The sequence below is a fragment of the Gorilla gorilla genome, chromosome 10 (assembly GCF_029281585.2).
Source record: "Gorilla gorilla gorilla isolate KB3781 chromosome 10, NHGRI_mGorGor1-v2.1_pri, whole genome shotgun sequence".
NCBI lineage: Eukaryota > Metazoa > Chordata > Mammalia > Primates > Hominidae > Gorilla > Gorilla gorilla.
Genome location: NC_073234.2, coordinates 74073988 through 74089294, shown reverse-complemented (window position 1 = coordinate 74089294; position 15307 = coordinate 74073988). Strand labels below are relative to the sequence as shown.

Here is a 15307-nt window from a genome sequence, read left to right as displayed (position 1 = left end):
AAATGCTGCTGAAAGGGCAAGAGGGATAAGGACTGGTGTCCTCTGACTTCTGCCACAGGGAGATCACCTGTGACTGATTGGAAATGAATGAGAGGAGACTGGAGGCCACATGTCTAAGATACTATTTCAATAAACTCTGGTGTAAAGAGGAGGAGAGAGACAGCACAATAGATGGAATGGGATGTGGATTTGACGGAGAGTTGTTTGTTTTAAGATGGGAGAGAGGAGGTGAGAGAGACAGTCGTTGAAGACTCACGAGGGAGACGAGGCAATCAACTGAGGATAGTGGCCAAGCAGATGGAAGGGACAGGACCGAGAATAGGCAGAGAAGTTTGGCCTTAGATAAGGGAGAAATGCATCCTCTAATGAAGAGGTGCGGAGGGAGAAGTGATGGGTATGGATGTGGGCGGCATGTTAGAATTGTTGGCAGGAACTTGGCAAGTTCCATTCTGAGATCTTCAATGTTCCTTTGTGAACTAGGAGACAAGGTCGTCTGCTGAGAGTGAGGAGACAAGAGCATCAGAGATTTGCAATGATGAGAGGAATTTTGAGCTGCTTGTAGGGAGGGGGGATGAGGGTAACTAGGGTAACACGTCAAGGAGACTGGAACAGGACGGCTGCAACATGTGCTGTTGGTGCCCCGTTGAATCCCCTTAGCACTTCATGGTTCAGGTACAAACATGCTGACAGCTTTTTATTGCAGGCACCTACAACTTTGCCTGGGGGGTGTTCTCTAGCTGGGAGCTTGTGTGACTTGTGCATAAGGCAGCCTGGAATGAAAGGGAGTTAATGCCACCGAGAGCCATTCTCAACCAATGACAGAGAGAAATATGGGGGCCAACTCACAGGTGGGCTCTTGGAGGTCTCCAGTGGAACTGAGCCCACTGTAGTAATCTGCTCATCAACACACCCTGTGTTGGTTTCCTCCACTCTGTCCCATTTCCCTCTCCCTCTCTGTCTCTCTTCTCTCTCTCCTGTTCATTCTTTTACTTGGGTTTATCTCCAAATAAACCACTTGCATTCAGATCCTTGTCTCAGGCTCTGCCTTTGAGGGAACTGCACCCAAGAAAAGGTCCTAGTCGGAAAGGGCCCGGATAAGTATCACTATACTTATCTACCAAGATGTGATCATCTAGCAGTGCTTGGCAGCCTAGGTATGAAAAACAAAAACAAAGGATAGGAGCTTTTGTTGCAGATGTAGTGAGAATAATGAGGTGAAGGTACTTAAAATATTGGCAGGAGAAAGTGTGAAATGATGGATCATTAAGTCTAAGATGAATGGGGGCGTGGATTAGAGGACCTGAAGTAAAAAGGGAACAAATGTATTATGACAGTTAGGCATGCCAGTTGAGAGGATAAGAGACTGTGATTAGAGAGAGGGATACCTGATTTAGTAATGTTAGAGATGAGGCAGTTTGTGTGTACTGTGGCCTTGAGAGCATGTGACTGTAGAGTATCAATCTACTGCATTTTATTGAAAATGAGGCATTCAAAATTTCCTGAGACTAGAAATGGGATGATACGTCCACACAGATATTTAAGTAACCTTGGATGATAGTGGTTTGAAAGACTATATGTCAGTTGCCAAAGTCTTTAATTAAGGGTAGAGGCCAGGCTCAGCAGCTCATGCCTGTAATCCCAGCACTTTGGATTCAAGGCAGGAGGATGGCTTGAGGCCAAGAGTTTGAGACCAGCCTGGACAGCATACTGAGACCTTGTCTCTACAAAAAAATAAACAAATAAAATTAAGCTAGGTGTGACAGCGTGTGCCTGTGGTCCTAGCTACTTAGGGGGCTGAGTTGGGGGGATCACTTGAGCCCAGGAGGTCGAGGCTGCAGGGAGCTGAGATCACACCAGTCAGTGACAGAGTGAGACCCTATCTCAAATAACAATAACAATAATAGTAGAATGATCAGAAACTCTGCCGATGAGGAAGGATAACGGTTGACATCATTGAATAAATGGGCGTCAAGGAATCAATAATTGAAGCCATCTCTCTGTGTTGATATATTCAGCTTTTGAAACCCGCAATTACTTTTGCACCAACCTAATAGATTTGTGTCACTCTTTTTAAGGGCTGCATAGTGTTCCATGGATGCTTAGACCACAATTTACTTAGCCAACCCCTACTGAGGAACACTGAAGTTGTTTCCTGTTTTTCAAAAGTATAAACAAAGTGTGAGTACCTCTTTTCAAATTTGTATTATCTCTTTGGAGTAAAGTCTGACAAGTAGAATTGTTGCAGTGAAGAGTCTGCACGTCTTATGTTTGATACTTCTTGTCAGATAGCCCTTTCGAGAAGTTGTGCTATTTTATATACCCGCGGAAAAAGCACAGTGTGTGTTTCTCCTAACCATGTCAATGCATGTGTTTGATCAATTTTTAGAGATCTTTGCCAGTCTGATAGATGAAAATCATTTCATTATTGTTTAATTTGCCTTCTGAATATTTGTGAATTGAACATTTTTCCATATGTTTGTTGACCATTTGCATTTTTAATTTATCTGTGACTTATACTCATTATTTTCTATTAGATTGTTAATTTTTCTTGATTTATGTAAGCTCTTTTATTATTGTGTGGATATTAACCCTTTGCCTTTGGACAGTATTGTTAATATTTTCCTGAGTTTGTCATTTGTCTTTCAACTTTGTATATGATTTTTTTGCCACACAGAAGTTTTCAATTGTACTCGACATTATTTATCATTATTTTTCCCCTGTATTATTTTACTTTTGTGTTTTAAAGTGTTCACATGTAAATTTTTGGCCTGTCTAATTTATTTGGTGCAATGAGGTAAGGATTTAATATTTTCTTGCTAATTACTAGCCAATCTTCCCAATATTTTTTAAAGATCCTGCCATTTCTTCAGGGATTTGAATGCCACTTTTTGTCACATACTCAAGTGCCGAGGTCTGCCCCATCCTCCCACCCTCTGCAATCCTGGGCCTCTACCTAGTGTCAGAGTGTGAGCCCCAGCCCAGCCCCTAGCTCAACAGCAGCCAGGGGAATTGAGCAGTGTCTCAGATGGAGTCCGGGAAGCAGGGGGAGAGGGTGGGATGGCTGTAGCATTGCAGCAGCACTTGGGAAACAAGACTGACTCACACAGTGACTGGAACATTCATGGGCGGCTCCTTCGAAGCACAAAAATAAATGGGTATTTAACAGCAAAGTGGCAGACTGCCTAGGCATTTACTCCCTGGACTGCAGCACTGGTATGAGGGCTCCTCCATTCTGGCCATTGCTTTAGGTGCTGCTATGATCTCCACTTGCAGTAGACCTATCCCCTGATCACAGCTCCAGGATCTGCCTGGGTGAACATTGATCTCCAGCTGGAATCAGAGGGGACACCCAGATTCTGGTGCCCCCCCAGACCCTGCTCTAGATTATTTCCCTCCCTTTGTTACTGCTTTCAGGAGCCATTGCCTTTCTTTTGGGCTCTCAGCCTGTATACACCGGTTCTTCCCTCTTTTCACTCAGTGGCGCTGTGGCTTCTCGTCTAAGAGTGGCTAGTCTACAAGTTTGAATACACCCTTCTAAATCCTCACATTACTTTTTCTAGGGACAGCTTCCTTAAATCTTTATACAATCATACCCTTCAAAAGAGAGTTATATTTAGTGTTTCAAAGGTTAAAATAAATAAAACAATAAAGTTTAATCTGTATTAAAGCATTCTGCTACATAAATTCTTTTTTTTTTTTTTTTTTTTTTTTGAGGCGGAGTCTCGCTCTGTCGCCCAGGCTGGAGTGCAGTGGCGCGATCTCGGCTCACTGCAAGCTCCGCCTCCTGGGTTCACGCCATTCTCCTGCCTCAGCCTCCCGAGTAGCTGGGACTACAGGCGCCCGCCACCACGCCCGGCTAATTTTTAGTATTTTTAGTAGAGACGGGGTTTCACCGTGTTAGCCAGGATGGTCTCGATCTCCTGACCTCGTGATCCACCCGCCTCGGCCTCCCAAAGTGCTGGGATTACAGGCGTGAGCCACCGCGCCCGGCCCATAAATTCTTGAGCAAAAAATATGTTTATAATTGGGGAGACTTAACCATCACTGTTGCTCCTCGTATCATTCCAAGAACCTCAGTGACATTAGTGCTGCTTCTGCTGGTGCTCAGCCAGTGGAGTTTACTGCTGGTCTCTCCATCCCCAGAGCCTCTGTTGCTCCAGTACCCAGAGGTGGGTTACCCATCCCTAAAGTCCTTTGAATTCAGCCATTATTGCTATTCCTGCTACTGTCTTCAATCACCAAGCCCAACCTACCACCCAAGTCTCATGTTTATTGATGTTGTAAGTCCTTGCGTTTGGAGAAGGGGCAGCCTTCTTCTTGGTAGAAGAAGGTGCAACCTACCCTACCGTCTTCTTTGTAGGCCTAGGGCTGCTGCAGATGTTTGTGCAGTTTGAGCCCTGCGCAAAGGTGCCTGTCTGAGGGGCAGACGGAGGCTGAAATTCAGTGCTCAACACAGGAGTCCTGCCATCTTGCTAGGGTAGTGAGTGGGTACTGGGTCTGCCTCAAGGAGGGCATGACTTTCTAATTTGCACAAAGGTCCTGTATGGGCTGGCAGCAAGCAGTCCTGGGGCAAGACTTGGAGAAACCATAAGGCAGCCCAGAGTTTTAGCCTTTTGCATTAGGAAAATAGACCAGCCCTCTCACAGTATTTACTGGGAAGATCCATTTTAGGTGTTAAACATTTTAGGTACTTGCGAGTTTCTCTCAGTCCTTTCTGATGGGAAGCCATTGGCCACTCACTGACTGTATATCAAACAAATGTGAACATTTACCTCTTCTTCCCTTTGGCTGAGAGGCACCTGTCAGAAAGAGGCTCTTCATTAGCCCTCTTTCTTGTCTTTACAGAAGCTAAAGAATTTGTTTGTAAATAGGATAGCCCACACCCTGAAAAAGAAGGCAGAGAACATCTATGGATTTGTCAACTCAATACCCTTCCAGCCCCCTTCTCTTAGGAACTGTCACTCCTCCTCCATTTCTCCCTCCCTTTTACACCCACATCTATGTTAGAGGCTGTCATTTTCTTATATGACCACAGCTCCTGTTGGGTTTGACTCAACTGGGGCTCAAAGTTTTTCTCTGGGATTTTTCTAATTAAAATAAAGAGGGACTGTCCCTCTCAAAGAGTAAAGCTATAAGGTGAAAAAAGGGGGAAAAAGGAAGTTGTGTATGGTTAGGTTTGCTTTCTGGTAGAGAAAGTTGATCTACAATGAACAAGAATGGGAGTAGCACATAGAAAGAGGCAGAGATTCCAAACAGAGAAGAAGGGAGTCCTGGCAGCCGTCCAGTTCTTGGTTCCCATAGTTCCTTGAGGCCTAGCTGCATTACAGTTTTCCCCATCATTTGGTTACTCACCTCCTTCTTGGATTTTCTAAACCAGCAACCCCCACACCCTACCCCATTTTGTTAGGCTAATTCAAGCTGTGTTTCTATCACTTTGCAACCAAGAGCTCTGCTTTCTACAAAGGCAAATAAAGTACCCTAGGGATGCTTTGCTTTCCTAGTTAGACTCCACTGGGCCTGACTATAAAGATTATTTCACATAGGTAAAACCCAGAGGTCTGTTGGGTCATCTGTCACTTGGATTGCTAAACAGGGTTTACTACCTGCTGAAGTTTTACAATAAGGGGAATAGTTAAGAAAATGGGTCCAGCAGGATTTTCGGTTCACAATAATGTTAATTTCCTGAGAAAACCACTTGACCTCAGACAAGGCATTTTCTTTTTCTAGAAACAAGGCGTTTTCTTTTTCTTGAGAATTGTTTTATTTTGTTTTGTTTTTAAATAACAAAGTGCTATTGTATAGTAGACATTCTTGAGATGACTTCCTTTCTATACACATATATGAGCAAATTAAATAGGGACATAAGCAGAATAAATGGTATTGAAAATGTACATTCATGAAGCTCAGTTTGAAGAATCTCTGCTGAGGTTTTGCCCATGTTTTCACAATGTCATTATAAACCTATTTTTCATGCTTGCATTAATGACATTTATTAAGTGACCATTCATCGATATCTACTTTGCAAAAACTCTATGGAAGCAACAGAATTGAACAAAAGAGTTCCTTACCATGGGGTGTTTATAACCCTATCTTGAGACACACTTGTAAAAAAATTAATATAAGGCCAATTGATATGAATGCTGTGACAGACACAATGAAGGATTCTGGAAGCATTAAGGAAGGAGAGACTAATCCCAGCTGGGGTGGAACATAACTGGCTCTCCATGTGGCAGATTCACATTAACCAAGCTCTGAGAAATTATCTACAAATCTGCAATTCAACGTTACTGTTTTTCAAGGACAACTGTTTCTGACAAGGGTCTAGACCCTTCTTTGGTTGTATATGAGCTTACTACAGTACCTTTAAACTGATACCTGACACTTCCCCAAATGAGATTATATTTTATGATGAATATTTCTCAAAATACTTCATAATTATCATGCTTACAGATTTCATAAGGCAAGAGAAAAGGCAGTGAGTGGTTTAATGGATACAGTCCAAAGGACAAATTTCTTTCTAAAAATGAACAAGAGTTGGCAAGCCTTTTCTGCAAAGGGCCAGATAGTGAATATTTTTGGCTTTGCAGGCTATAAGATCTGTCCCAACTACTCCACAATGCTGTTTTAGATTAAAAGCAGCCACAGGCAATACATAAATCATATGCATAGCTGTGTTCCAATAAAACTTTATAAAAACAGGTAGAGAGCTGCATTTGGTTTGAGGACCATAGTTTGCTGACCTCTAACTTAAAATAAAGGAAAGAGACTAGGAACATTTGATAAAAAAGATCCCGCTAGTATCATATTGTGCATTGCGGAGAGAGATAAAGGTGAAAAAGACGCAGTCTAAAGTCCAGTGTAGTACGGGAAATCAATAAGAAAATAATCAGAATATGAGGCAAAAAGGAGTGAGTGCCTTAAGTGAGGAACAGATACTTCTGACTTAGAAAAGCCAGAAGGGGCCAGGCGCAGTGGCTCATGCCAGTAATCATAGCCTTTCGAAGTCCAAGGTGGGTGGATCACATGAAGCCAGGAGTTCAAGACCAGCGAAACATGGAGAAACCCCGTCTCTACTAAAAATACAAAAATTAGTTTGGCATGGTGGCGTGCACCTGTAGTCCCAGCCATTCGGGTGGCTGAGGCACGAGAATCACTTGAACCCAGGAGGCGGAGGTTGCATTGAGCCAAGATCGCACCACTGCAATCCAGCCTGGGTGACAGAGGAGACTGTCTCAGAGAAAAAAAAAAAAAAAGCCAGAAGGCATAGGGTCTGCTCACCTGGAGAAAGGAAGAGGCATTTTAGAAAGGAGGAATTGTGTATGGAAATGAACATGACATTGGGCACAGCACTGGCAGGGCACAGGGACAGTTAGAAAGAAAGTTCGTTACTTAGCTATGGGCCCATACCTTTCCCTCTCCCTGAGTCCTAGAGCTCCTTAACCAGTACCGTAAGAACGTTCCCCTCCTGCGAGCCTGCAGAACGTCCCTGGCTCTTGTCAGATGAGATCATATTGAAATACAGTCTAGCAAGACCAATTTTAATAATGAGACTGGACTCCCTCACTTTGCACTTTTATTCCAAATGGACCAAAATGCCTTTTGTAGCCTAGAATAACCAGAGTAAAAAGGCCCTGCATTGAGGTTCTCCCAATGTCACTTATATGTCACAAGTACCTTTGCCCCAAATAAGTATCTTTACACTTAGTAAAGCTAACGGGTGCAGTGTGAGAAACCTAGTCATCTCTGGGCAAGGCTATAGTTCACATGATGGTCCAGGAGGCAGGAGGGCTTAGGATTCTCTAGGCAGGGCTCCCTGTGGTGTTGAGAGTTCCTATTCCAATGGTCTCCTCAAGCGTAGTCTGCACCAAAACTCATGTGGGCTCTATCTTATAAAATAGTCAAATCAATGTAAATGAGAATAAAACATAAAACACTTTTAATCAGTGAGATCAGCAAAGATTAAATATTTTTTAAATGATCAGAGTTAAGAAATGGATAGGGAATACATATGCTTGTTTTCTTTTGATGGGAGCATTAATTGGAACACAGATGCAATTAGTAGTTTGTACAAAATACCTTTTGGTTTAGCATTTTTATTTTTAGAAATGTATTCTAAAGAATGATTGGACAAGTGTATCCAATATAATGATAACTGCAGCATTTTTTATAGAGAACAATATAAATGTCCAGCAATAGACTCATTTAAATTAATAATGATACATTCAGATGATAGCTGTCATTCCAGCAATATAAGTAATATTTTAGAGAACATGTAATAGTGTGGAAGTACAATATATTGAATATTAAAGTAGTTTACAAAATAGTATAGTATGATTATAAATTTATACAAAATACAGAATATATATACATTATATATACATTATATATAATATATACATTGTATACACACATTTTATACATACATTATATATACATTATATATACATTATATATTATATATACACATTATATATATACGTTTTATATATACACATTATATATATATGTTATATATATACACATTATATATATATATATTTTTTTAGACAGAGTCTCGCTCTGTCACCCAGGCTGAAGTGCAGTGGCAGGATCTCAGCTCACTGCAACCTCCCCCTCCCTGGTTCAAGCGATTCTCCTGCCTCAGCCTCCCAAGTAGCTGGGACTACCCATGCCCAGCTAATTTTTGTATTTTTAGTAGAGACTGGGTTTCACCATATTGGCCAGGCTGGTCTCAAGCTCCTGACCTCAAGTGATCCACTGCAGTATGTATTTTTATATAAACATGTATTTTAAAAAGACTCTATATACATATATATACATTCCAGTAAGGGATTGGAAAATAAATTGTGGTACATCCATATGGTGGAGTATTATGTGGCTGTTAAAGAATGAGGTTGATCTATGTGCTGATATGCAAAGATGTCCATGATACATTATTAAATGGGAGAAGAAGGTTATATAGTAATATACATAGTATAATCTCATTTTTAAAAAAGTTTATGTATGCATTAAGAAGTCTTTACAGGTAGACTTCCAACTAGTAACTGTAGTTATATCTTGGGTGAGGAAAGAAGGGGCTGTCCTGTTAATGGAATGCTGCATAACAACTCCCCTTAAAATGTGGTAGCACTATTCATGTATTAGCTCCCCCTGTTTATGTGAATCAGGAATTTGGGAACTGCTTAACTGGGGAATTCTGCATCAGGGGTTCCCATGAGATTATAGCAAGACTGTGGCTCGGGGTGGGGTCATCTTGAAGGCAGGTTCATTCACACTTCTGGTGCCTGAGCTGGGAAGGCTTGAAAAGTTGGGACTGTTCCTGGGACCCTCACTTTATCCTTCTGTGGTGTTTCTTGATGTTCTCTTCTCTTCTCTTCTCTTCTCTTCTCTTCTCTTCTCTTCTCTTCTCTTCTCTTCTCTTCTCTTCTTTCGAGACAGAGTCTCACTGTGTCGCCCAGGCTGGAGTGCAGTGCCATCATCTCAGCTCACTGCAACCTCCACCTCCCGGGTTCAAGCGATTCTCCTGCCTACTGAGTAGCTTGGACTGTACTACTGGGAGGCATTTACAGGCAAGTCCCAGCCTCCTGAGTAGCTGGAACTATAGGCACACACCCGGCTAATTTTTGTATTTTTAGTAGAGATGGGGTTTTACCATGTTGGCCAGGCTGGTCTTGAACTCCTGCCCTCGAGTGATCCACCTGCCTCAGCCTCCCAAAGTGCTGAGATTACAGGCATGAGCCACTGCACCTGGCATCCTCTGTGGTGTTTCTTAATATGTGATCTCTTTAGCATGGAGGTTTCAAGTTAGTAGACTTCCTACATGGCAACTCAGGGCTCCAAAGACACAAGTGCAGAGAGAGAGAGAACCAGGCAGAAGCCATATTGCCTTTTATGATCTAGCCTTAGAAGTCGCTTTTGCCACAATCTATTGGTCAAAAGCAGTTTCAAAGGTCTGCCCAGGTCCAAAAGTTGGGAACCCAGACACTACCTCTCAATGGAGGAATGTCAACATCTCATTATAAGAAGAGTATGGGCCAGGCGCAATGGCTCACACCTGTAATCCCAGCATTTGAGGAGGCCGAGGCAGGCGGATCACGAGGTCAGAAGATCGACCATCATGACCAACATGGTGAAATCCTGTCTCTACTAAAAATAACAAAAATTAGCTGGGCATGGTGGCCCGTGCCTGTAATCGCAGCTACTTGGAAGGCTAAGGCAGAAGAATCGCTTGAACCAGGGAGTCGGACGTTGCAGTGAGCCAAGATCACGCCACTGCGCTCCAGCCTGGTGACAGAGGGAGACTCCGTCTCAAAAATAAATAAATAAATAGTATGTGGGATGGGTGCAACCTTCTTTGGAAAATAAAATACATTCTGCTCCAGTATATTTTATGTAATTTTGTATGTTTTAATTTTTACAATGAATGTGTCTTATTTTAGAATGAACAAAAACAATGAAAGATTATTCCAATTTTAAAATATATAAAATTAAAAAGGAATGAAACATTTCTTCCAGTCATCCCACATGAAGAGCTTTAAAAATCACATTACAGGTCTGGGTGCAGTGGCTCACGCCTGTAATCCCAGCACTTTGGGAGGCCGAGGCAGGCGGATCACAAGGTCAGGAGATCAAGACCATCCTGGCTAACATGGTGAAACCCCGTCTCTTCTAAAAATACAAAAAATTAGTCGGGTGTGGCGGCAGGCCCCTGTAGTCCCAGCTACTTGGGAGGCTGAGGCAGAAGAATGGCGTGAACCTGGAAGGCGGAGCTTGCAGTGAGCCAAGATAGCGCCATTGCACTCTAGCCTCGGCTACAGAACGAGACTCTGTCTCAAAAAAATAAAATAAAATAAATAAAAATCACATTACATCCTGCTTATGCTATAGTGCAGTGTTGTAAGTTGGAGCAATTATTTTGAAAGTAGAGGAGATAATATACCTTATGATAATCACAAAGTGATCTATTTCAAAGCAGTCCCCATTAAAGCTACAATCGTATTATGATGGCTTGATTTAAAATAGGCTATGAATTAGAAGTTTATCTATTTTTTTCAAAACTATTTTAGGCTATTTTAAATTTTAAAGTCAAGTAAAGCTGGAGAAATGATCTTAATTTCTTATAATAATGATATCACTCAACATTCTAGAGCAAGTAAATGATTCCTAGTGTGACAGCCTTACCAACAAGTAAAATTTACCTAACCACGTCCTTAGCAGGATTTCAGGAGCACTAGAAAGCCTGCTGCCCCACAGCTTCTCTAACCACTGAGACCCAGAGTTCTACCCACAGTTTTGTTTTCGGACCTTAATACTTCCTACCTTTCAAATTTTAAAAAATCCATGAAAAAAATGTAGCACTTTAAGTTTCATTGGTAATCTACAGCAGGGCAGATGGCTTTCTGATCCCTGCAGGTGGGAAGGTTCTGAAGACCAAATACAACCTTTGTGTAGTTCATTGTCTACTAGGGCCCACTCTGTTGGTGCTTATTACTGATTAATTATAACTGCTTTCTGCTGTGCTGTCCTATTCATTCCAAGAGGAAAAGTTACCATGTAGTGTCAGTAGTTTCTCCTTTACATTTTATGTTATGTTATGTTATGTTATCTTATGTTATGTTATGTTATGTTATGTTATGTTATGTTATGTTATGTTATGTTATGTTATGTTATGTTATGTTTTTGAGATGGAGTCTCACTCTGTTGCCCAGGCTGGAGTGCAGTGGCACAATCTCGGCTCACTGCAACCTCCGCCTCCCACGTTCAAACAATTCTCTGCCTCAGCCTCCTGAGTAGCTGGGATTACAGGCGCCTGCCACCATGCCTGGCTAATTTTTGTATTTTTAGTAGAGACAGGGTTTCACCATGTTGGCCAGGCTGGTTTTGAATTCCTGACCTCATGATCCACCCGCCTCAGCCTCCGAAAGTGCTGGCATTACAGGCGTGAGCCACCATGCCCGGCCTCTCCTTTACATTTTAATTTTCAGTGAAATAATTCAATCACAGGGTTTGAAAAAAATTGAATAATACAAAATGATTTATATGGAGAAGCAATGGTTTCCTGCTCCACTCCACCAAAGTCCAAAGGAACCTTTAAAATAATATGCATATTCAACTATTTATGATTTATCAATGTGAAACATGGTATATTGACTTCCTACTGCTATGGATGATAACACAGTTTGCTTCTCCACACCTTTCCCAATTTCCCCTCTGCTCTCCTTTTAGTATAATTACATCACCATTTTTGTTCTTATACTGATGACCTTAAAATTAATTATTAAAACAAAGAGCTAAGTGCTACAAAAGCAGTAAGATAGGAGACACTTTACATAAGGAAGAGGAACTGAACATTTAGGCTATAAAGTTAGTGTGAGAAATTATATTACAATGCAGTTGTCTTTAACATTCAGTTTGAACTAAATGCCCCCCTCTCAATTCACCTCTCAAGGGAAACTTCACACACACAATGGAGTTTACTGTGCTGCCAAAAAAAAAAAAGCATTTGAATATTAGAAATCAGGTGATATGGCAGTAGATGTGGAACCCTAGTAAAAACTAAAGCTGGCTAATTATTCTAGGGATAGAGAGAGGAGACATGGGTTAAAAAGTGGGAGACCAAGCAATAGACTGAAGGCTCAACATGGCAGAGACCACCAGTTGCCTACTCAACTTCCAGTTAGAACCCCATGTTGTCAAGTATGGCAATGAATTTGGTCAGATAAAACTATTAGGGTTGTACATACTATACTTAGCAATAAAAATGCAGGACTCTCAGTTACATTTGTATTTCAGATAAACAATAAATACTTTTAGCATAAGCATGCTCCATGCAATATTTTATCCAGCATCCCTGAGAAGTATATTTACCAACCTCCCTTGCAGATAGTGGTGGTCAAAGATATGTCAGAAGAGGTCATTGGGTGGAGCATCTAGGAGAGTACTCACGCACATATCCTCTTCTCTTCCTACCTCCTTCTGCCTGGAATGCTAACGAGCAGCAGCTGTCCAGTGATCATGAAACAAGCTCGAGGGTAGAATCCAGCACTATGGACGGGATTATAGACAGAGGAAGGAGACTGGCCAACACTGACGATGTCGCAGAACAACCCAACAGCACTGATTTATCTTACATGAGAAGATAAATGAGAAAAAACAAATTTCTGACTTGTGTAAGCTAGTAAGTTGGGTTTTTATCTTATGTATTTGAACTCAATCCTAACCCAAACACTCCGTGTTCACGTGCCATTAGCAAAAGGTCACAACCATTGTCAGAATCAATCATTTTGAGATAATACATAATATATAACACAGCAAGGTAATTAAAAATGAATAATAATAAAATCAAGAAACCTGTGGGAAGCTCCCACAAGTCATCACAGCTTGCATGCAGCTGACTAAAATAGGGGATTCCCACAGGTTAGTTCATCCAGAAACTGCTGGGAACTTCAGGTCTGCAGTCAGCCCACATATCCACCTAGAGTGGCCTCCAGAGAGTGATGACTTCACCTTATTGCCTACTTTCTGCAGCTCATTTGGGTGCCTCTCATTTGCAGATGCTACTCTGGAACTATATGGGGAAGGGGATTCTAAGAAATGGAATTCTTGGTTCCTCTTTTCCATTGCATAGGAGGAAGGCAGCGATGTTGACAACAAGCAAGCCTAAATCTGCATTAAGTTTTGTTTCATCACTTATTGATTATTATTATTATTATTGAGACAGGGTCTTGCTCTGTCACCCAGGCTGGAGTACAGTGGTGAAATCATAGCTCACTGTAATCTTGACCTCCTGGGCTCAAGCAATCCTCCATGATGGTACATGTCTGTAGTCCTAGCTAGCTCTCAGAGACTAGGACTACGGACATGCACCACCATGCCTGACTTTTTTATTTTTATTTTTGTAGAGATGAGGTTTGGCTACCTCGACCAGGCTGGTCTCAAACTCCTGGCCTCAAGTAATTGTCCTGCCTTGGCCTCCCAACATGCTGGGCTTATAGACATGAGCCACTGCACCCAGACTGTTTTATTTTTTTTAAAACCTTTTTGTTTGTTTTAAAAGTCTATGTATTAATAACCATCAGAGTAAACAGACAACCCACAGAATAGGAGAAAATATTTGCAAACCATGCATCTGACAAAAACTAATGCCCAGAATCTTCAAGGAACTCAAATTAGTAAGAAAAAAAATCCCATCAAAAAGTAGGCAAATGACATGAACAGAGAATTCTCAGAAGAAGATAGACAAATGGCCAACAAACACATGAAAAAATGCCCAACATCACTAATCGTCAGGGAAATTCAAATTAAAACCACAATGAGATAGCATAACCTTACTCCAGCCAGGATGGCCATCATTAAAAAGTCAAAAAATAATAGCTGTTGGCCAGGATGTGATGAAAAGGGAATGCTTATACACTGCTTATGGGAATATAAATCAGGACAACCTCTATGGGAAACAGTATGGTGATTTCTTAAAGAACTAAAAGGAGATCTACCAGTATATCCAGCATTCCCAACACTGGGTATCTACCCCCTCAAAAAGAAGTCATTATATCAAAGATACCTGCCCTTGTATGTTTATTGCAGCACAATTTCCAATTGCAAAGATATGGAACCATCCTAAGGGCCCACTGACCAATGAGTGGATAAAGAAAATGTGGTATGTGTACACCATGGAATACTACTCAGCTGTAACAAAGAACAAAATATTGCTATTCAGCAACTTGGATGGTGCTGGAGGCCATTATTCCAAGTGATGTAACTCAGTAATAGAAAACCAAATACTGTATATTCTCACTTAGCAGTGAGAGCTAAGCTATGGGTACACAAAGGCGTACAGGGTGGTATAATGGACTATGGAGGCTCAGAAGGGGGAGGGTAGGAGAGAGTGTGGGATAAAAACTATGTATTGGGTACAGTGTACACTACTTGGGTGACAGGTGCACTAAAATCTCAGGCTTCACCACTATACAATTCATCCATGTAACCACAAACCACTTGCACCCCAGAAGCTATAGAAATAAAATAAAAATAAAATCCCTTCCATAACTGAATAAAACAAAATAAAATGTCTATATATTGAAACTGGGTCACTCATATGTTGCTGGTGAGATTGTAAAATGGTACAACCACTTTGGAAAACTGTTTGGAAGTTCCCAAAAAAACAAAACATGCCACTACCATATGGCCCATTGCATTTCTGAGCAATACCCTAGAGAAATGAAAGTGTATGTTCACACAAAACCCTCTACAAGCATGCTCATAAAATTTTTTTTATTTTATATTATTTGACAAATAATAATTGTATATA

At 41.3% G+C, this 15307-nt stretch overlaps 1 long non-coding RNA gene across 1 annotated transcript in view; it reads left to right on the top strand.

The window, feature by feature from the left end:
• LOC129523546 (uncharacterized) overlaps nucleotides 1–15078 on the top strand; it is a 71506-nt gene extending 56428 nt beyond the window's left edge. Inside the window, exons 5-6 of the long non-coding RNA XR_008670364.2 lie at nucleotides 2076–2178; nucleotides 12999–15078. This is a non-coding gene — a long non-coding RNA (uncharacterized lncRNA). The remainder of the gene's footprint in view (nucleotides 1–2075; nucleotides 2179–12998) is intronic.
• Nucleotides 15079–15307: the final 229 nt, after the last annotated feature.